Here is a 22,372-nt window from a genome sequence, read left to right as displayed (position 1 = left end):
ATGCAGAGACCTTCAACAATGGATCCAGCCTCCTGCCTGCTTGGGGAGCCCTGGTCTGCTCCTGCCTCCACTGCTGCCTCCCAAGGGGGCCCGAGCCATGGGGACACCCCGCTCCCCTGTCGGCCACCCAAAAAGACTCTCTCACTCACCCCTGGTGCCTGTGGGTGGAGGGACCCGTGCAGCTGCTGGAGATCCCATCCCTGAAGCCTGCTCAGATCTGCTCCTCTCGGTGCCGAGGCCAACACAGGGCTGGGCTGGGCTCTGGGTCCGCAGCGCGAGGACATTTTGCAAGAGGTTTTCAGGATCTCTGGAACAGAAATCTGGTCCGCTCCATTGTTCTGTGGCTTCTGCTGCTCCAGAATTTGTTGGTAGTTATTTTTTACAGATATTTTATGGGCGGTGGGTTCGGCGCTAGCGTATGTGCCTCTGTCTACTCCGCCATCTTGGCTCTGCCCCCTGAAACAACTTTTCACACAGTGAGTGTCACAGAAGCAAGGCACATGAGCTTGAACCAACTTCAGGAGAGTGGAGGATAAAGGGGCATGGTATGTTATAGTCTGCGGGGTCTGATAATATTTAATATAAATTTTGAACTTTAATAAGGCCAAAGCTTGAATTAAGAAGAGTCTGGACCTAATAGTCTCCTTTGTTACTCAGAAAATGCCTTTTGTCAGCAAAGCAGATAGGGCTGATTTAGTAACTTCCTTAGAAGACCCTTCCCCCCTGGCATCTTAGTGATAAGAAAAAACACAGATGTCCTGGGTTGTAATTTCAACTTTGAAAACTCTGTTAAGATACCCTTTCCTGTCCACAACTTTAAGGGCATGTTTAGGACAGGATGTCTGTCACCAGAGTAATGGGATTTTCTCCTTATCTTGTGTCACAGAGACATATGCTACGGAAAGGAGATTCACACAGCTTGAGATCATAAAATTCAACTGACATTGCTTTGTTAATTGTCTTGTTTTACTAAATTTACAATCTGTCCAACTAAGAGAGTTCCTTTCTTATGGTAAAATGTATATAAGCCAGAAGATTTCTGTACCAGGGAGTCAGAGAGGAACCTCTGACTCCATAGCGCTATGACTATTATCTTTAAGAGGGAATTAATTAATTAAATCATAAAATGTATGCATTTAGCCTGTGCCTTTTCTTTAACCAAGTTTTCAGGTCAACAGGTCACAAAGAGTTGAACATACATCAACAATTAAACAACAATATCTGAGTTGGACACAAGTAAACAACTAAACAACAGCAATATCTATATGCTTCAAAATATCCTGAGGAACTCAATCAATAAACTGTACTAGAAGGATATCATTATTATAGATCAAATGACTACCCACAACTAGGGGTATGTTGGAACCAGCTTCTATCAGTTCTGAGAACCAAGTGTCAAATTTTCAGTATATTTATACCTCAGAAAACAGCAATGTATGTAAATCAAGACTTGATTTATTGCTTTGCTAATTATCCAGCCTTAAATAAATGATAAAAATATGAATAATGCATATTAAACTTAAAAGCATATTGAACATACATTTCTTTCAGAGAACCAGTTGTTAAATATTTATCAGCATACCTCTGTATCACAACAAAACACTGACCTATAAAAACTTAAAAACAACATTTTAAGTAGATGTTTCCATCCAAATACAGTCTCTAAGCTGCGTGGAACAAAAAGCTGTCAAAGTATAGAGATCTGACTAAGGATCTCAAAATCTTGTGGGAGAAGATGAGATTCATTTGTTCAGTCATTTCAGTCTCATCCAACTCTTCATGACTTCATTTGGAGTTCTCTTGCAAAGATACTGAAATGGTTTGCCATTTTCTTCCCCAGTTTATTTTACAGATGAGAAAACTGAGGCAAACAGAGTGAAGTGACTTGCCCAGAGTCACACTGTTAATAAGTCCCTAAGGCTGGATTTGAACTCAAGAAGATAATTCTTTTTGACTCCAGGTCCAGCACTCTATCCACTGCATCATCTAGCTGCCAAACAGAAGTTCATATCATTCACATTATCCTTTCTCCTTAGGAGTTGCATCAAGAATGCTTTCAGTGGAAGTGGAGAATAAGAGTACATCCTAAAACTTTTATCTAACTACAGCAGTTATTTTTATTTTCATTTGTGTAACAATCAGTAGGACAGTGAATATAAAAGAATAATAGGAAGGCAAAAACTTGCCCAGGACCATTTCTGTTTGAACCCCATGATACAGAATGAGGACAAGTTAACAATTACAATACTACCTGTTCCCTCAAGTTATATAGATTAAAGACTGTAGTGTTTTGACTTACTGCTTTGCTATCATACTATATCAAAAATATAGGAACAAATAAGAATATTCTTCCTATATTAAGTACTTTGTCTTATTAGACATTACAATTATCTGTGAAACCTGGGAAGCCTTATTTCACTACAAGAATACTCAAGGCTTAATTTTTTTTAAAAAAGAAAAGAAAACTTTTCAAATGTAGCTACTTTGAACAGCTGTTTTTCCCTAAACAGTTCTCGTGGTCATCATTTTTTCACTTATTGGCCTTTTTCCAGACATCTTTAGTACAAGTAGTGTAGCTGGAATAGAGGCATAAAGTTTTGATCTTGAGCTTATACTAAAGGCTAGACTTTTTTTTTAATCTTTAGTTACACTTCTTCTGATCTCTGATCTGGAACCCCTCCATAGCAAGAATGAGGTACAGTCAGGCAAGAAAAGAAGTGAAAACAAAACAATATTCAGCCTTTCCTCTTCCCCCCCCCCATGCCCTACTCTTAAGAATGGGGCAAAATCCAGAGAAAACAAAATCAATTATACAGCCTGCACTTACTGAAAAGGACTTGGGTAGCATGGTTAAGACATCACCAAAGCAACATGAGTGACCAGAAAAAGATCTTCAAGCAGACAAATGGAATCCCATAAGATATATTAAGGAAAATCATGGATATCATTACCATCCTACCCATATAATGACAAAGGTGCTCTTCTAGATTTCACATAGTTTCATTCATATTATGTATTTAGAAATACAGCAGTCCTCTAGGCATGCTACTTTCCTATCCCATAGTGGTGTTGGTTTCTTCTGGGGAGGATTCTATTCATGGTGAGAGAATTCTGATTCATTTCAGTAATAACACTGTAATCCCTGACACTGGGGAGGTTGAAGCTGACCAATCTCTTGAGTTCAGGAATCGTGAGCTACAATGGACTAAGCCAATTGGGTATCCACCCTAACTTCATCATTAACATGGTGAGCACCCAGATATGGGAGGCAAAGGGTGGGACGAGGCTGCCTAAGGACGGGAAAGCCAATCAAAGCTGGAAATGGAGAAGGTCAAAGCTCTCATACTGATCAAAATGGGACCAACCCCCTTTGTAGCCCCTGTGCTTCCAGCCAGGGCAAGACATGGAGACCTAGTCTTTAAAAATAATAATTATTTTATTAGCACTAGTAGTAATACAACATTTTATATGGCACTTAATTGTATGGTAAAAAGATCAATGATCAGAGGACTTGGTACAAATCTTACCTACTTGCTGTATGACCTCAGACAAGTTCCTTAACCTTCCTTGGTCTCCGTTTCCTCATCTATATTGCCAATGATGTAAGTGAGGACCTAAACAGAAAGCCAGTCATACCTGTGTGAGCTTGGACAAGATATAGTTTGAGCTAGATGATGTCTGGTGTCTCTTGCAGTTCTAAATCTATGATCCTTTGGTCCTAAGGCATACTTATCAATTTCACTAGTAGGAAGAGCTAACATAATGGATTCAATAAATGTTGTTTGCAAAGACATTTAAGATGCATCCTGGCCTCAAAGAATTTTACAACCTTTTAAAGAGAAATAAAACTTGTTGGTAAATGACCAATTAGAATTGAAGCATATAAAAAAGTATGTAATGTCTTCAAAATGAATGAAAATTACTTTTGGCCATGGAAATCAGAAGAGGCTTAAAAGAAATTGTGACATTTGAACTAGATTTTGAAGGATGGTTATGAGGTCAACAAAGGATGGCTATTCTAGACATGGGAGGAAATAGAAGCAGAGGAATGGAAGTGGGAAAACATGGGACATGTTTAGAGGATGATGAGCAATCCAGTTTCAGAATTGAAATGAAGCACAGAGTACAGAATTGTGAGATAAGTCTAGACAAGGTGAGGTGACGGAATCAAGATTTTAACAGGTCTTCATAGGCCTGAAGAAAGGACAAAAACAACACAACAAAATTTGACAGGGATAAATAGAAAGTTCTGCACAATAGGGGAGCCCTGTCTTGACAGTGGATCATGTGAATAAATCTGTTGCATTTCAGTTCATGACAAATTTAGTATAATCCAACAATATTCTGTGACTGTTTAAAAAACTAGCCAAATCTCAGGCTGTAGCAGTTATAATATAATGTCTCAATCATAGAAGTGACAGACCCTCTGTCCTCAGAGCTGGTTAGATGATATATAGGATATTATACTCAAATCAGGACACAAAATTTTAGGGCATACGTTGATAAATTACCACTTGTTTAGAAGAGAATGATAAGATAAGGGCAGATAAGGGCCAATGGGCAGAAATGAAAGAGGGAAATATTTTAGCCCAATAGGAAAGAAAAAAAGAATTTTTAATTAGAATCTTCTAACAATAGAAAAAACTACTTTGTTTGATAATGACATCTCTGTTCCTGGAAGTGGTCAAGAACATGTCAGAAACCCTGAGCATCTTCCCTGCCCAGATTAATTTCTTTTTCACTAGGTAGAAGAGGTCTTTCCTTTGTCTCATTTCTTACCTAGCCTTAATCACTAAATGAGTGTTGTCTCAGTCAAACTGACACCTGCATCTGGGGCCATCTCCAGTCTTTCTGATCTATATCTTGCCACTGGGCCTAGATGGCTTCAGAGAAGAGAGTGAGGCTGTTGACTTTGCACAACTCTCCCTCACTTAAATCCAATTCACTTGCAAGTCATAAAATTACCTTTCTGATATCCTGGTCTTCTTGGAGAATGAAGGTAAAAAAACAGCAATGGCATGTTGAATGGACACCTGGCAGGGATCCCTTAGAAAAGATTCCTAAAGTGGGTTAGAGGTTATACTGTATGACATTTAAGGAAGTTTCCAATTTCTCCTCTTTGCTGATGATAACTACAGTAGAATTTAGAAGTCTTAATCTCGTCTCATCTCTACCCTGTTACAACCTTGAGCAAGTCATAGACCTTCTCTTTGCTTCACTTTCCATGAGTATACAAAGTGACCTAATATTTGTCAATTCCTGACTCACTTTAATTTTTTGGATCAGATCTATGATTTCTAGGAGCTCCTGATGAAGAAATTCCCTCTACCAAGTTAAATCTGTACCTGCTCTACAACTTACAATCTAAAAGAATTTATTTAGGGGCTGAAAAAATTAAGAGATTTACCAAGAGTCCCACATCTACTTTGTATCAGAGGTGAGATTTGAACTCAAGGTTTTCTGACTCCGAAGTTCTTTATTCACCATGTCATACCACCTCTCACAAATCAGGTAACATTTTATGCTATGGATAATGAAAACAATTTCATTCTTCATCAGGTAGAGGAACAGATGAAAGGAATGGACTAGATTCTAACCACTAATAAGGAACCATCTACTGAAGTTGAAAAGACAGGACCCTTGGGAAGAATGATAACTACATCTAAGAGGTTTTGAAAAAGGAGGTAGAAATTTGATAATAGCCTAACACATGCTCTGCCAAGTGGTCTCCAAACTTTTTAGATCACACATAGAGAGATTTGACCTGTGATTTCATCGGCACAGGGAGATCTGGGGAATGAAATCCCCTCTACCAATGTAGGTCAGCAACTTTTCGGCAATTAATAGTCTCAGAGTTTGCCTGGAGCACTTAAGGGAAATGCCCAGGTTACACAATCAGTATGTTCTGAGGTAGAGAACCCTTGAATTGAGGTCTTCCTGGCTAATAATAAAATAATAATAACCATGTATTTAACTCTGTAAATACATGATAATTATGTAAATATATTTAATTATATACTAAACATATACATTTCATATACAAACATGTTATAATTACATTAACTTATGTACAAATCACAAACAAATCCTATTGTCTTCATAATTGTATATATATATATATATATATATATAGTCAAACACAAAAATGGAGATATCAAAATGAAAAGATAAAGATGAAATAATATTTGAACTAGAGTCAATAGGGAGCCATTGGAGTTTATTAATAGAGAGATGACTGGGTCAGATCTGTGCTTCAGCCACTTTGGTGGCTGTGTTAAGGATGAATTAGACTAATAAGGAGGCCATTACAGTAGTCTAGGCAGGAAATGATATGGGTTTTAAGATACACAGAATGGTTGGAGTCTTAATCTTGCCATCACCATTCATGTCCTATTCCCATCTTCAAAACCTTGTATTTTTCTTTATCCATTCACAAGCTTTTGTCTTTCCATCTCTTCCTACACCTTACACTTCCTAAACCAATTCTTCCTCCTCATTTTGACTTCCAGTTCCTGCATAGCACCACAAGTCATCACCCCTACCCTGGCTCCCCTCTTCACTCTTCCAGATCTCAACCCCTGATGATCCAGTTCAAATCTATATTATTCTCTCCTCTAGATGTCCCTTTCTCCTTGTCCCTTCACAAAAATCCCTCATTTGGCATTTAAAGCTCTTTGTAGCCTTGCCCCTTCTCTAGGCTTTTCACACATTACAGCTCTCCACACAGTCTGCGATTCAGTCCTGTAGGTCTACCTGCTGTAATTTGCATGCACTCTCCCTTCTCCATGCCTTTACTCTTGCTAACCTTGATGCTTAAAATATTCTCCATCCTACCCTTTGCCTCTTTAAAACTCTGGCTTCTTTTCAGCCTCAGTTCAAAAGTCACTCCTTTGAGAGGCCCCTGTTTTCTGAAATTTCTAGTAGATTCACTTTACAGCTAGCCTCCATCTATTCTGTATTTATTTTGGATCTACCAATATTCATATGCTGTCTCCTCCATTTGAACTTTAGCTCCTTGAGGTCAGGGACAGATTTTGTTTTCTCTGGGTGTCTGACCCTTTAATTAGTTAATTATACATTCCTTGGGGTAACACTAAGTCCCCCAGGAAACTTCTGGCATTCACTTTGTAGGTCACTTCCCTAAAGTCCAGAGATAGCATATGCAGGTTCTCAAATCTGAAATTCCAAATTTTGAATTTCCGGATGTAAAACTCTTAAGAGACAGTTGATTGAAAAGGAATAAAATGCTGTTAAGAATAAAATGAACAATTCTGAAGAAGAAAATGGATTTTTTTCTAATAAAGAGACCGTATGGATGCAATCACCTTAATTTTTCTCAATTATTTGCCTTCCTTTGTTTCTGTATAGAGTATTTTGCATTTGTAGTCAATTAAATCCTGATTATGTTGGAGTAAGTTAATTCCTAGATATTTTGTGCATTTTGTAGCTATTTTGAATGGAATTTCTTTTTCATTCCCTCATGGTATTTTTTTTATCTTATTTTTATAGGTATCATTTTTATATGGCATTTATTTCTGAATATATTTCCTTCCTCCTTACCCTACCCAATGAGCCATCCCTTGTAACCTTAAGTATGCATGAAACATGGACAGAAAATGCTGGCACACATTATCATTGACCCTTTCACTTTCTCACAGGGGGTACAATATGTTCAGGGAAAAGGTCAATAGTAATGCCAACCCCAAGATGTAGTATTATAGCCCTGGTACGTCTAGCCCATGCTGTATGTACATCTGTGATTAATAAAGATTTTAACAGGAAGAGGAAAAAAATAGTAAATTGGATAAAATAACCAGTGTACTTAAGAGACGATGTCTGACGGCAATATGCAATATTATATACCCATAGATCCCCACCTCTGCAAAGAACAGAGGCAGATATAGCTTCTCAGTGCTGCTCTGGGACCATTTTGGTCCTTACACTTACACAGTGTTCTATATCTTTTTTATTCTTTCCAATTACATTGTTGTGGTCTTTTTGTATATTTTTTCCTTATTCTGTTTTCTTCATTTTGCACTATTTCGTTTGCCTTCCTATTCATTTTTATGCTGTCATAACATTCTGTTACATTTATTTACTACAAATTGTTTAGTTATTTTCAAGTTGATGAACACATATACTGTTTTCAGTTTTTTGCTACAACACACACACACACACACACACACACACACACACACACAAGAGCTATGATCATTTTGGAGATGGTGACACCTTTCTTTCTGTCCTTGACACTTTGTAGTTGGATTTCTGGGTCAAGGGTACAGGCAATTAACCCCCTTCTTTTTAACATGATTATAAATTGCTTTCTGGAGTCCTTGGACCAGTGAGCTGCTCTATCAACAGTAATTAGTGTGTTTGTCTTCCTGAAGTCTCTCCAGCATAGACCACTTCCATCTTTTGTCATCTTTGCCAATTTGTTAGGTGTGAGGTGAAACCAGAAATAATTTAATTTAATTTTCTCTTACTATTACAGCAGTGACCAAATTGTATTTCAAAATGACACAAATAGAAGATGAAAAGAAGGACAGAGGTGATGAAGGAGTTCTAAAGCTCAGAATGAGCTGAGGCTAGTGATGAAGGTTAAGAGCGATGAAAATTATTTTTTATAGATCTTTCTATTTTTATGGAGGAGGAGAAGGCAAGACAATTAAAGTTAAGTGACTTTTCCAAGGTCACACAGCAAGTAAGTGTGTTCAGTGTCTGAGGTCAGATTTGAACTCAGATCCTTCTGATCCCAGGGTCAGTGCTCTACTCACTGTGATACCTAAGTGCCCCGAAAATGATTATTCAAAGTATGGTGGGGGCAAACAGAAGATCAAAGAAGAGGATGATTAGCTAGTGATAACAAATTTGAAAGAGAAGAGGAAACTGCTCAGTTCTTACTATCCTTGTGTTTTGTCTGTTCAGGAAAATGAACTTAGGAATGAGAAACACAGAAGAAAATGGTTGAGAGAATTGAAATTCAGCCTATGCAGCAAGATGGTAAGAGACCTCAATTAATTCAGGGTCCAGATAGTACTGAAAGAACTAGTGGATGTAATTATTGGGCTGCTATCTGCAATCTGAAAAATCATTAAGACAGGAAGAGCTGCCATAGGATTGGGAAAAGTAAATGTAGCCCACAGTGCCTCTACTTCTCTCTTAAGTGAAAGAAAGGAGGTAGAGGGAAGGAAAAGTCACTTTTTTTCATTTTGCTTCATCCCCTTTCCTATCCTTTTGTCCATCAATTACTTTGCTAAGCTCAAAAATGGAAACTGTGCATTCCCCCATCCCCTACTCCTATCACATGCATTCCATCAGGGTTGAAGAAACCTCAGAATATCGCCTGGTCCATGATAGTCCTTCTTCCATCCCATCTGGGGCAGAGAATACTTTTCCTTTTGTTGTCTGGAAAAGCTCCCAGTTCTTTGGACTTGGTCTCTCTGCAATATTCTTTCTCTATTCCAGTCGTATTCCCTTTCTGCCCAGACCTCCTTCTTTTCTGAAGTCTTCAGGAACCTTGCATGCTAAAATTTTGCATTGCCCATGAAGCTTTGGTGACTGACACATCCCTGTCTATGACCTCAGAATCAGAAAGCCAATCAGATGTGCCTGAGCAAGGCCCCACTCCTTTACATAAAATAATTGGCCTTCTTTAGTATTTCTAAGTTACCCTGACCCACAAAATAATTGATGACGGGAGTGGTAAGAGTTGCATATGTCAAGTCCTGGATGCAGCCCTATCATATACTCCCTACTTGTGCTTTGGCATAAAAACCACGGTGCCCAGGGCTTTCTGGCAAAGTCCCTTCCCTGTCTTTCCCTCTCTAGCTGTGGATGCTTCTGCCTTGCCCTAGTTTTGGAAGTGTCTGCTGCTGCCCAACTTGTGGGAGGGGTGCTGTCCTGTTGCCCTTTCCTTTTTGCCTTTTCATTATGTCCAATTAATTCATATAGTTTTCCCTCAAATGGGCTGAGCCGATTCCCTTCAGCAAGGATAGGGTTATATAATATTTCTACAGAGACCCTTGAAGTTCTAGAAATTAACCACATATAGCTCTCCAAAAAAGCAGCTTGATCTTAGACATCATTGAAAAGTAAAATATCCCAGAAAAAAATGAGATGACAATTCAACATCCAGCACATTGTGTTGAATTCTCGGTGCTATGTTTAAGGAAGAGCATTGGTAAACTGAAGTAGGTGCATAGGAACGAGAGAAGGTTGGTGAGGGACTGAAGATCTCATAAGACAATTAGTCAAAGACAGTAGGGGCATTTATCCTAGAAAAGGAAAGCCTAAAAGTGGACCATGGTAGCTATGTTCAAGTATTGAAAAGACTGTCATGTGAAAGAGCGAGTAGATTTGTTTGACTTGGCCCCAGAAAGAAAGACTAGCATTGATTAGTGGAAGTTAAAACAAAGTCAGGTTTAGGCTGATATAAGAAAAAAATAACTTCCTAGCAATTTGAACCGTTCAAGTGGAATAGATCCCTTAGAGCCTTGAAGAAGAACTTAAATGGCCACTAGTCGGAAACACCCTAGAAAGACTGAGCAGCATATTGAAAGACCATGAATACACCTTCCAATTATGAGATTATGTGAATTTGTAATAAATAGATCTTCATAATACAGTGTCAAGAATATTGATTCTCAGGTCAGATGACTTAGGTTGAAATCCTTTCTGTACAACCTTGGATAAATCATGCAATTTCCCTAGGTTTCAGCTTTATCAATTATAAAATGAAAAAATTGGAACAGACAGACTATGACATCCCTTTTAGCTCTAGGACAATGATCTTATGAATGAATGAAATAAGTCTTAAGAGAAAAAGAAAAAAGAAAACTTCCCTATAAATTCCCTATCATGATCATATTTTTGCATCCCTGGGGATTTCCTCTGCTGGTTGCTTGTTGGGGATGGCAGAGACTGCATGAGTTACAATGGTGGCGTCATATCTTCTCATCAAAATGCCACTTTGCAGCAAACACATTTCCCAAAATCTACTATTTCCTTTCCTAGAATTAGTTAGCTAATATAAGGTATAAAATAAAAACATTCTCTCTGTCTTTGATTCCATTTTTAAATCTATTTTTTTAATCACAGAATCTCAAGCACTTCAGAGGGTAACAAGGTTTCTTTTCTTCCTTCCTGCAGATAAGACAGAACCTTATAGCTTCTTGGGTGACATAGGAAGAGACTAGCCCATTATGATTAAATAATCCACATTTCAAGCAGGATTATGGAGATAAATGAAAGACGAAAGCACATCAGGGTACCAATTCTCCACACATATCCACACCAAAGTGCAGCGTGTTTTTCCTCCCATACCTACCCTCCCTCCTTCACTTTGTGGGGAGACCTGCTAAGCAGAAATGAAAATAAAAACATGAAAGAAAGACAGATCCAGAGACAGACAGACAGATAAAGAGATGGTCAGACTATTTGTATGCTCCTGAAGAAAAGAGTCTCTTTTCCCGTCAGCAAAACCTGAATTCCCGCCTGAACTTGGAGGTATCAGATGATCACAGTAATGAGATTGGCTGCCACTTGGCACCTGGTGGAGCCACCCCAGCCACGCTGTAGCCATGCTGAAATGTTCCCCTGTCAAATGCTTGCCCGTTATCTACCACTTGTCTCGATAGCTAATACAGTTCTTCCAGCTGCTATATCATATTAGGTCAGAGTAATGAAAGTGAATGCCATTTTCTTGATGGGTTATGCAGAATTGTTGTAATTTGAATCAAGGCTGCAAAGTCTTTCTTCTATCACTCTCTCTTTTTTCCTCTTCCTCTCCCCCACTCTCACCTCAACACTACCATCCTCCTCCCCTGGCAACTCCCCACCTTTACCTGACCATCAAACCCTACCTCCCCCTTCTGTCTCTGTCTGTCTTTCTTCTCCTTTTCATACTGAATATATTGGGGCACTGGCGGGCTGCCACTCTAACAGCACATTAGAAATGGTAGAGTTTTCCTCTATCTGATTCTATAAAATGAGTTCACCAGAAGGTGCAGACCCAGCACATTTGTGGTTTTTCCTATAAATTACTTTAACACTGTGTCCAATCATATATATAATTTCAGATTTTCAATTTCAACTCACTGCTGTGTCAGCACAGACTCCACTGATATGTCTAACGTATTTAGCTTAAAATGAAACGGATGGCATTTCATTACCAGGAAGATAATATTTTTGAATATGTTTGCTGCTTGGCAGAATCCATCATTATTCTGCCATTTTATGTTCAGAGTGTGTAATAGCTTTTTAATGCCTTGATGTATTTTATTCATATATGTAATATTTTTCTAATACCATAGGACGGTTTAACTCATTGGACACATTACAAATCTTAATTGAATGCTTTTAAATATTAGCAATGGGGAAAGGCTGAACAAATTGCCAATATTTCATTTGAAATTTAATAAAGAGTAACCAAAAAAACCCGTGAAAGTCAGATAATCATTACTCTTCTCCTTGATCCCTTCTCTTCAATCTTTCCTCATTCACCCCTCCTTCCATTCTCACTCCCCCGCCAAAACATACACTCACTTTGGGGAGAAAGGAAAGGTAAAATCCCCTAGTCCCTCGAGATTTAAAAGCTGTCAGGGTGAAAGCCAAACAACATAGGAAATATTGAACATGCCCCACTGTGAATGACAGGAGCCCTCTTATTGGCTGAAGCTTCTGACAGGGCTGAGATCTTTAATGCCTCCTTCCTAGCTCTTTGACCAAAGTCATAGAATGTTTAAAAGGCGGCTGCCCTCAAAAACTGTCTTGGTAAAGGAAATGATTCTTCCTTAAAGCCTGCAGCTGGCAGCCATTGCTGAAGGTGGTCCAAATTACCAAGTGAATGCTAAAAGAATATTTCTCCCTACCTGTCCTGCTATTTTTTTAAACCTGCCCCCTGGTTCCTATAGATATCTGAAAAGGTTTTGAGAATAACAGTAAGCGGAAGTAATTGTGTTTGCTTTCCACCTTTAAAAACAAAGGGATAGTCAAAACAACCTGCCTGTGCAAATTTATTTCCTAGTTTTGAAACACTGACAAGCAAACCAAGTTTAAAATTTCTCTAACATAATCTAAGACATTTCTGGATTTCAACAACATGGCACTTTTCTCCAAGAGTTAAGTATGGTGTTCAAGGGAGCAAATGTCATTTCTGTTGACAGTTGGTCAGTCCATTTCTCCTCTCTCTGCCTCAGATTCCCCATCTAAATCTTCAGAAGCCAATCTGCACGCTGATAAAATGTTCTCCATGCTTTGAATAAAAAGTGTCATAATTATTGGGTTTTTTTATTTACTCATGAATATTTCCTATTAGTATGAAACTCTAAGTGTAGCCTGAGTGTAATTTTTAATTTGTGGCAACTCAGAGAAAACAAGCAACCTGCTACTTTTTTTCCCTTTTAAATGTTTTGCCTTCTTAAAAAGGCAGAAAATTAAAGTGTAAAATCTATTCCATCAGGTCGTTGGTAATTAAGTTATTTCCTTGAATCAAATTGAAGCGCTTGAGAAAGTCCTGGGACTATTTTCAGGTCTTCAAAGGAGTTGCAAAATCATTTATCTAGGACATTTAAAGATGTCCCAGTGCTTAAACTCTTTAAAAGTTCCCAGGGAATACAATAAATAACCCACATTTGAATGATCTGGAAAGGAAAAGTGTAACCTGAAAAATACATAACTAAGGATAGGAGAGAAAGAATGTAAAGATGGAAACCTGTCTGTGAGAGGGATTTGTAAAAGTCCCTTGTAACATTCAATTCTATAGCACTTACTTGAATTGTTTAAATGAAAATTAATCATTTTGTGGAATTTAAGGACTGGTTGTTGAAGTGTTTTTCTCCTCTCATTATACTGATTATGCTAAAGGTGTGATCTGAACACACTACTGACCTTTCACAAGTTAGCACTAGGAATTAGTTGAACTAAATTGGGGAATGATGACTTCAATGATATACCTTTGGGATGAAGGGTGAAAATATAGATTTTTGGTTTTAGTGATGGAATTTATGCTAAGCATTAGGAAATTGTTGGCAACACTTGAAATCCTGCTAAAACATTCATGTACTATTTTGTAGATCCGGCCGTAAAGTCACAGTAGTCAATTTCCAAACAGAAATCAGAGATCAACCCCATAAATTTATGGCTAGAAAGCCTAATATTTCTTTATAATTCCATGTGGAATAATTTCATATAATATCTATATAATTCAGTTCTCTATAATTTTCATTATTCTAATATTCTACTTTTGTGCTGTCAGATGGATGTTTTACCCAGGAATTTGCCAATGAGCATTTTCTCATTTGGAAATTAATTTTAATGATCTTTTGGAAAACAAAATAGAAGGTACTTAAGAATGTGCCACTTCATTCCTTACATAACACCTTTCATCCAGGAATATCAAAGCACTCCATAGCAATTAAATCATTAAGCCTCATGACAGCCCCATCCAGAAAGTAGCTGCTTTATTATCAGTAAGAACACTTGGCATTTACATTGGCTTCTTGAGATGTTATTCAATCATTGGTAATTAGTTAATGCACGTGACATCTTCATGATGCAGGACCAGCATTCTGGTCCCCAGTTTATAAGTGAAGAAACTAAGTTCCCTGAAGGGCAAAAGGGCCCCTTCAAAGGCACACAGAAGATGAATGCGGAATATACAATTACCTGGAGGTCTAACCTTTTGTTAGTGATACTGCTTACTTTAAATACCTAAGTACTCACGTACGCATGAGACATAGATCAATAATCAGATATAAACTTCTTAGCTATTTTGCTAGTTCTTGTAGGGAAAGGATGGTATAATAGTATCATTTTGTATCCTCTGCAGTATTCAACATAGTGTTAGTACATGGCTAGTTTCCCCCACAGTGTTAAATACCCAATATTTAGCACAAAAGAATATTTTAAATTGAGGAGTATGCCCCAGATGAATTGTATATATTAAAACTAAAATACAGGGCTTTGATTATTTTTTTTAATTTAAGGCACAATGATGAAAGTATTGTGTAACAGTACCAGACTTGAATTATTAAGACCTGGGTTCAAGTTCTGACTGACATATATTACCTCTGTGACATCGAGTGATTCACCTGATCTCTCAGTGTCCCAGAAAACTCTCAAAGACTATAATTTACATAGAAGTTGCAGCTGAACACCTGGTAAAAGGTTTTTCCACACCAGAAGTTCCCCATACCAATGAGTTTAAAGGTACAAATCAATAGAAAGGAGAAGGAACTGAGAAAAGCAACACTATCTAGGACAAGCTGGTAATTAATTGTCAATTATCACAAATTCAGATTCAGCAAACATTAATAAAACACCCACTGTGAGCACTGTTACACTGAACACAAAGATATGCAATTTGAAGCCTTCAAAAGGAATGATTCTATGTAGCGTGGGGATGGACTCAGATGACATAATGATCCCTGGATAAGAGAGTCTTAAGGGGTCAAGGGAATCTGGGAAGTAAAAACAGTAGAGAGACAGAAATAAACAGAAAGGAGCCCAGATATACTGATTCAGAGTGAAAGAACCCAGAGAAGAGGGCAAAACAATTTATGAAAAGAGCCTGTGATGGAGACTGGAAAGGAAAAGGAAAGGTGACAATTAAAGATGAGCTGACACTGAAGAAGGCTATCTGAAACTGCCTGCAAGAAGAACCCAAGGGCAAAGGTTAGAGAGAATGACATTCATTAAAAAAAAAGGAGGTTGGGAACCACTGCTAGAAGCCTTCCTTCTCTCCCCCAGCTGCTAGTGCCTATCCTCACCCCCCCATTCCCTGCCAAATTATCTTGTGTCTCTTTTGTAGTGTGTTTTGTCTATACTTAAATTTATATGTGTTGTTTCCCCTTGCTAGATTATAAGCTCTGTTAGGGCAGAGTGCCTATCACCATGTCTGACACACAGTAGACTTTAATCCATATTAAATGTCCGTGGTTGGTCAGTGGGTTGATTTCCAGGTTCCAGTTCTTGTCAATCTGCTGATGTGAACTTTTGTCCTGGACTTCACTAAAATCCATAGCTAAACAGCTGCAGGCTATTGAAGACATAATTCTTTGATGGTGAATTCCACGTATGTCAGCGGACTGTTGGAGATGGCCTTTGAAAGGAGAAAGAGAGAGCACTTGTCAGACAAAGATGCCGGAATAGAGAAAGAGAGGAGGTCAGAGGTTGTTCACAAATCCCTGATATCATCTACTTTCTTACATTCTCTTGTCAGGCTTCATTTCTACATCTGGCAATCCAAATGAATATATGTGCTGAATCTTTCCTATATATGAATGTATATCACTTCTCTTGTGTCCTTTACCTCAGGGCAACCTCTCTCGAGTTTGTTTCAGAATTTCCCTCTGTTTCTCCTGGGTCCCTGTTGGGCACCAGTTCCTTGATATATGCATGGTTCTCTGTGATACATGAAGACACAAGCTTTCATCTCTCTCTCTGTCTCTCTCTCTGTCTCTCCCTGTCTCTCTGTCTCTCCCTGTCTCTCTGTCTCTCTCTGTCTCTCTGTCTCTGTCTCTCTCTGTCTCTCCCTGTCTCTCTCTCTGTCTCTCTGTCTGTCTGTCTGTCTATCTGTCTCTCTCTCTCTCCCCTTACTCTCTGACTTTAAGATATACCAGGATATGTTCTAAGATCATAAACTTCAAGTTAAAAAGAATCATACAGGTTACATAGAGACCAAGTTTGTGAGAGAACTTATCTTGCTTCTGATTGACTATAACCAATGGGAAATTTTTCCTTAAACTGAGTCTTAATTTGTCTGTTTCTGACTTCTCTCCATTGATTCTAGTTCTAGGGCCAAGAAGAATAAGTCTTATCCATCACCTTCATCACATACCTCCTCCTCCAAAGAAATCTTCACTTCTCCAGATTAAGCCTCTGTTCTTCAGTCAACCATTCTTGGAAGCCTTTGGTCAAAATATTTCACCTTTCCACACTCTTTCACAACCTGTAAGAACAACTTGTTAACAACTGGTACAAGTGAACGAGTCTGTGAGAGCACATGATCTAAGGATCATAGATTTGGAGATGGAAAGGATCTTCCAAGAAGTGATCTTATTCAAACCCCCCTATACACACACTGCATTTTTTTGCAGAGAAAGAATTGAGCCCCAGAAAGGTTAAGTACTGTGACCAAGGTCATAAAGGTAGTAAGTGATAGAGCTAGAAATGAACACAGGTACCCTCATTTCAAACTCAGTGGTCTTTGTTATACTATATTGCCTCTCGGTACACTGTTTTAAAAAACAAAGTAGAAGTGCTTCCCTGGGTCTGGAGAGAAGTTGTACAGAGAAGTAAATAGCAATTATGCAAAGGTCCCCTACCCACATCTTGCTTCTCTTCCTCTTCAGAAACATTATGAAGGGTTCATTTTGATTCTAAGAGGTCTCCCTGTGGCCTGCTTAGTATTATAAGGCTAGCAGAGAATCTTCTATCTGGGTAATGGAATCAATCAGCTTTGAGTTACTAGAGCTACTTCAGCAGACCTTTAGAATTCCTTCCCAAACGTTCTCTTCCTACCCTAGCATCTCCATTCTGATCAAGTGTAGGTTCATGTCTCCTGATCCCACCAGGACATGACTTCTATTGAGATGGGATAGTTGAGCAGAAGGGTGAGACACCACCCTGTGCTGGAGAGAAAAAGCATTCCTGGTATTTTCCTGTGGCTCTTGCAGGGTAGGGAAGAGGGGACAGAGGGAGAGAATCTAACCTTCTATGTTCGTTAGCCAGAATCATTTGCTGTTCACGGTGAGGAAACTGCATTACAGCAGCCTATAATAGTTAAATAGTAATGTTTTCTTTGGCTCATTGCTCTGTGGTAAGATTTCCCCCTGCAGTAACCAGTGCCATCACAGTCACCTTAAATAGCACAGATCTGGCTCCCTTCTCTCAGCTGGTGCATTCACAGGCTGTTGGGAAAAAGGTTCCTGCATGGGAGGCTTTCAGGAAGTAAGCATCTTGTCATTTGCCTTTAATTTTGTGTGCACTCTAACAAAAGTAGGCTGTTTTCAGAATTTTTTTCCAAGCTTCAAAGTTTCCTTTATTTCCCTTTTTCTAGAACTGAGAATCGTCTTACCCTAATGCCTCTTGTATCGTCAACGACTCTTTAATAGTGTTTTTAATTTAACATTTTTGTTACATTTTAAGTTCCAAACTGTTTCCTTCCTTCCCTCCCCACCCTACACTAGAGAAAACCACCATCTGACACACATGTGGGTATAGATGAATGTAAAACTATAATATGCACACTTCCATTAATCAGTTTTTTTCTCTGAAGGTGGATGGCATCTTCCTTCATAGGTTTTGTAGTCACCAGCAACTCTTAAAGCAATAAATATCCTATTTATGTGTGCTTATGACAGTGACTCACCAAACCACAGCAGTGATGATTCTGTCATCCGGTGGTTATGTAGAGTAGCCCCACTATCATGCTTCATTTTTATGCCTTATAATACTAAGCAGGCCACAGGGAGACCTCTTAGAATCAAAATGAACCCTCCATAAAGTTTCTGAAGAGGTAGAGAAGCAAGATGTGGGTAGGGGACCTTTGCATAATTGCTATTTACTTCTCTGGCAAGGGACTAGATAGGAAAAGATATATTTGAAGGACATTTAAGGCTTGGCATTATTGCTTTACTTTAGTCCCTGGAACTGCCATTTGTGCTGTGACATTTGAAACCTGACCATGCCAGCCAACCCTGTTGCCAGACACCAGCCACTTTGGCAGGATCTAGCTCCACAGAAGAGAGAAGATGAGCTCTAAAGGGAATGAATGTCTGTTTAGACCACTTTATCAACCCAAACAAGCAGCTGCTTTCGAATTATTTCTCCTATCTTGTAGAACCAGAAAAGGTAAGCTATTCCAGCCAAAGCCATGAAAGAATATTATAGAACAGTTAGAGATTTTTTAAAAGGCAGGAATAAAATAATGGTTTGTTCAAGCAGTAGTACAGATACCCTACTTTGCCCCACCTGATGAATAGGGCCCCGTTTTCAGTAAGTCTGAGCACACAAGAGTCCCAAATGAATCACAGTTCTCAAACTTATTTTCTGGTTTGGGGTATTCCAAGAAACCTGATATCAGTTCACATGCAAATCAAAACCCATTTAGTTTTTCCCAGTGTGTCCTATTCCCCATTTTGTCTGGTTGTAGTCAGGGCTTGAAGTGAGGAAAGTAAGGCATTTTCCTTCTTGCTTCTTATCCAACACTGACTTCTCTCCCCAACTATCTGTCTCCATTTCTTGACACTAGAGGAAAGTGAAATGGAGATGAGGAGAAAAAAAGAGAAGGAAAGAGCAAAAAAAAAAAAAAGAAAGAAGAAAGAAGAGAAGTGGGAGGAAGAAAGGTGAAAGGCAAAGAGAAAGTCAGAGAAAGAGCTGTGGAGGCAAATAGCTGAATAAATTACCGTGTATGAATATAATAGTATATTAGATATGCGAAAAAAGGAACGAATATGAGGAATTCAGAGAAGCAATGAAAGAATTGTAGAAATGGATTCAGAGGGAAATAAACAGAACCAAAATATCTTTATCTCTCTATCTGCCTATCTATCCATATCTACATATCTATGTCTACATCTATCCATCTGTACATATATAATATGTATATATGTATGTGTATACACACACATACACACAATGATTAAAAATAAAATTAAAAAGATAAAGGATTCCTGCAAGTAAACAGAACTCTGAGCAGCTGAAAAACCAGTAATGGTCCCAGAAAAAATATAAACAACATGAATAAGTTTTTAAAAGCATTTATTAAGTGTGTTCTGTATAGAAAGCATTGTGTTAAGCACTAGGGATACAACTAGAAAATCAAGACTGCTTCAGCTCTCTAGGAATTCACATGTTAATGAGGGAGAAAAGACACAGAGAAAGTTTCAGATGCAACTCAGATGGCAAGGTCCCATGGTCTCTGGGGTACATGGGGTACTGTTATTTCCACAATAAAACTGTATCCATTACTGTTGCTGAATCCTCTTTTTACCTCTGACACTTACTACTTGTATACCTTTTGACAAGTCATTTAGTTTCCCTGTGCCTCAGTTTTCTCATTTGTAAAATGAGTAAATTGGACAAGATGACTTCTTAGAGCCTTTCCTACTCTGAGTCCAAGTGATTGTTCAATTTTTAGTGTCAGTTTCTGCACCTCAGAAATCTACAAATCAGGGCTTGATTTTTTTTTTATTTTAGTTATTAAACATTTGCCAACATGTGCTCCTGCTTTCAGTTATCTATGAGCCTATGACCTTCTCTCTCAGCTGAGCAAAGGGAATCATTCAGGCAGAATCAGATCTATCTCAGACACAATCCTCTATCTGTTGTTTTTGTTTAGCTGTCTTTGTTATAATAGAGGGTTTGGTTTTGAAAAGAGGAGGGAGAAATAAAGGTGGGGTTTTCCAAAAGTGAAATATAAAACAATGTAAAACAAAAAGACATCAACGCTTTTTAAAAAAAGCCATGACAAACTTTGCAGAATGGTTTTCCAATGCTATGAAGGAGGATGAATTTCAACAAAAAGAGCACTTCCCAACTGCCTTATAAACTTGTATTGATGAGTCATTTTATCCCATGTGGTTTCTCTCTTATTTTCAATGAATCATTTGTCCTCACTCTATATTAGAATTAGGGTTATATTAAATATCACACAACTCTGGGTCTAAAATCATTTGTCCAATTGCCAATAAGATGGAGAATTATGAAAACTATAAATAGGGAATATTATATCCATAACATGATCTAGACCAGGAATAGGGAACCTGTGCCCTTGAGGTCATATGTGGCCCTCTAGGTCTTCAAGTTCAGCCCTTTTACCAAATCCAAACTCCACAGCACAAATCCCCTTAATAAAAGGATTTGTTCTGTAAAACCTGGACTCAGTCAAAAGGCCGCACCCAAGGACCTAGAAGGTCATATGTGTCCTTGAGGTTTCCCACCCCAAATCTAGACCTTCAAAGTGCAAGATGCACCTTGCAAGCATTAAATTCTTCTGGGACTCAATCCTTTACTGGTTGATTGATATACATTCCTCTGTTTCCATTCATTCACTGAACTCTGCTCTGATGTCCAAATTCATTGACCTTGTACTTTCTAACTTACATTGAGCTCCCATTAGACTCTGGAGAAATGAGCCAGATTGATATGAGCATTAATGCTTCATTATTTGTAAAAAGCATATAGTGGTCCCTAGAAGAAAAAGACCATTAAACTTGAGAAGACCCATTACGCTACTCTTTAAGAGAAAACTTGTTCCTCCAAGCCCTCTTGAGATCTGTAGAGGTACTTAGGCCCAAAGATTTCTTTAAAGAACCATAAGAGATCAATGACTAGGCCAAAGGAAAAGCAATAAAGAGACCTGGGATCCAGTCCTAACTTTTTGACTAAGTAAATATACGCATGGCTTCTGGAGAAGGTATATATCTTCACCAAGACTCACGGCACTCATTTACAATTTGAGCTAGAAAAGAGGCACCAAACTCACCCCAGCAAAATTTCTGTGTGTTTCCTGAAACAGATTAAAATGGAATTAATTGAGAATGTTTAACAAAATGTATAAAAATACAGAGAAATAGTAATTATTTAAGTTTTATTGATACCTTTTTTTTTAAAGTTCACAGTCACTTCCACTCTTCCCCACACACAAACACATAAAATTCTTCAGTAAATGAAAGAAAAATTGTTAAGCAAAGCTAGCTGGCACAGACTTGGCCAGCATTCTGTACCTGGGTCCCCCAACTCTTTACTGAGAAAAGGGAGGATAGGTTCAGAACACAAGATATTTCTGAGTAGGAAGTTTCATGTATTTTATATGTATCCATAGTTCCAGGTGTATAACAAGCGTTTGTTGATTGACTGGTCATCTGTTCATCAGAATCCTTCTCTGTGTCATTTTAACTCTTGTTTTCCTTCAAAAACATTTTATTGCTATCTTTTGATTTCTACATCTGCTTAAGATCCCCTCTAAATATATCACTCCTCCTCTTTCCTCATATATCCATCTGTGATGACAAAAAATCAGAAAACAAAATAATTACGATCATCAAAACCAACATGTCTACTAGGTCTGAGAGCGTATCCGATGCCCCACACCTATAATCTCCACCTCTGCAACAAAGGGAAGATGAGTGAAAGCTTAAGTAGGTAGAGAGTGGCAATCCCATCTTTTACTTCCCTATAAGAAGAAAAAGTGTGGCAACCTTGCTTTAGGGGGAGACCTACCAGATTTAGCTGGTTAGTGTATATAAAGTGGTACCATAGAGATTAATGTCTTCTAAAGAATTAAATCTCTGTCTGTGTAGGCTTGCCAAGTTCATCATGTAATGTTTCATGAGCATAAAGAAAATGCCTGCATTGGTTCACAAGT

General features: G+C 38.3%; 1 long non-coding RNA gene across 1 annotated transcript in view; it reads right to left on the bottom strand.

Annotated features, from left to right (window-relative positions):
* Positions 1-14,299: 14,299 nt before the first annotated feature.
* LOC140501447 (uncharacterized) overlaps positions 14,300-22,372 on the bottom strand; it is an 83,249-nt gene continuing 75,176 nt past the window's right edge. The window contains exons 2-4 of the long non-coding RNA XR_011966183.1: positions 21,491-21,514; positions 16,841-16,951; positions 14,300-16,102 (exon numbers count right to left, since the gene is read on the bottom strand). This is a non-coding gene — a long non-coding RNA (uncharacterized lncRNA). The remainder of the gene's footprint in view (positions 16,103-16,840; positions 16,952-21,490; positions 21,515-22,372) is intronic.

Source organism: Notamacropus eugenii, chromosome 1 (genome assembly GCF_028372415.1).
Source record: "Notamacropus eugenii isolate mMacEug1 chromosome 1, mMacEug1.pri_v2, whole genome shotgun sequence".
Lineage (NCBI taxonomy): Eukaryota > Metazoa > Chordata > Mammalia > Diprotodontia > Macropodidae > Notamacropus > Notamacropus eugenii.
This window is presented reverse-complemented; position numbering and strand designations above follow the sequence as displayed.